This window comes from Oryctolagus cuniculus, chromosome 8, assembly GCF_051225735.1.
Source record: "Oryctolagus cuniculus isolate XC-2025 breed Fujian yellow rabbit chromosome 8, ASM5122573v1, whole genome shotgun sequence".
Classification (NCBI taxonomy): Eukaryota; Metazoa; Chordata; class Mammalia; order Lagomorpha; family Leporidae; genus Oryctolagus; species Oryctolagus cuniculus.
The window spans coordinates 44,096,398-44,097,963 of record NC_142874.1 but is presented as its reverse complement, the minus strand read 5'-3'; positions in this window follow the sequence as shown (position 1 = coordinate 44,097,963).

The following is a 1,566-nucleotide window of genomic DNA, read 5'->3' as shown; positions in this document are numbered from 1 at the left end:
AGACTTTAACACATCCTTTTGGGGAATATAATTCAATGCATAATAGCTGCCGAGTTCTAAGGAAAAAAAAAAACTGACCTCAATCATCAGTTGCTTTCGAATATCTCCATATTCCCACAATTATTCACTATGACTCCAGACCTCACACCCTTCCCTGCAGTATCAGAAGACCTTGCCTTCTGTCCACAGCAGAACCTCCTGCCTAATCTCGAGTTCCCCTGCTCTCCCTCCTCCACCAATCACCCCCTCCCTTGATCTCCGGCTAAGAACTTCACTTGTCTTTTTAAATTCTTTTGCTTTACTCAGTAAATATATCCAACTCTTCCCCATCTTAAAAAAAAAAAAAAAAAAAAGGAAAAGGGAAAAAGGAGCCTCTATTTTGAATCTATTTGCTCTCCTGAGTCTACATCAGCTTTTACTAAACTGTCCTCCTCCTCTTTGGGATCCAAATTTATGGAACATTTATGGAACCAACACTTGTGAAGTTCCCCATATCTGCATCCCTACCACAGGTGTTCATTCCACAAGGAATTGCTGGGAGTCGGGGACAAAAAGGCACTGTCTGTCCCAGGTTCAACAGCCACAGCAGTGAGCCAGCCAGCCAGAGTTCCTGATTTCAAGAGAAGAAAACAGATGCTAGCTAATACTTTCACTTCTCAGAGCTGCGAGAGTACAAGAAAAGGAGCGCAGGTTGGTCTGAGAAATTGGAGATTTCCCTGAAGAAGTAGCATCAACTGATATGGGACAAATTCAGAAGAATTAGCAACGTGGAGAGGAAGAGGAGGAAAGAAAGGTCATGGGATTCATGGGTCAGAAACCCTTGAAGTAGAAATGTGGTGTTTTCAAGACACTGGAGAAGAGGGCTGGTGTGACTTTACTGTAGCCACTCAGGGGGAAATAATACAAAATGATGTCAGTGGGACACACGGGGGTTTGTGGCCATGTTGAGGATTTTCACTTTATTTTCAGGGCAATGGGAGAAGGGCTTAGCAGAGAGGAGACCTGATCACATTTACGTTTAGAAGGACCACTCTGGCTATAGGTCAAGAAAAACTGGGGAAAAGAACACAATGGGAACGAACATCAGAGTCATGATTCCAGGGACTCGGCCTGCACTGTAGCGATGACAGTGGAAACAGAGCCCTGCGCATGTTGAAGACACATTAAGGAACTAGAATCAGTGTGACTTAGTGACTAGCTGGCTATCTGGGTGAGAGATAGACACATTCATCCTGATTATCGGGCTTCTGGCTTGATAGCTACAAACATGGTGTCCTTCCTGGGTGAGGAAACGCTGGTTCTCCTGGTGGAACGTCAGAGTCAGGAATATGATGGTTTAAATGAGAAAACATTGACTGGCAGGTACTCACGAGGCTAAGCAGAAATGGTATGCAGGCAATCCTCAATATTAGTGATATCATCGGTACTGCTAATAACCAGGCAATTGGCAAACAGGGTCAATCATTTCAGTATTTGGCTCATTTGCATTCCCTAGCATTTGGCACTGTTTGTCATTCTTAGCTTGAGGAAAGAGGTCTGCATCTTTGATTTCTAATTAAAATACTG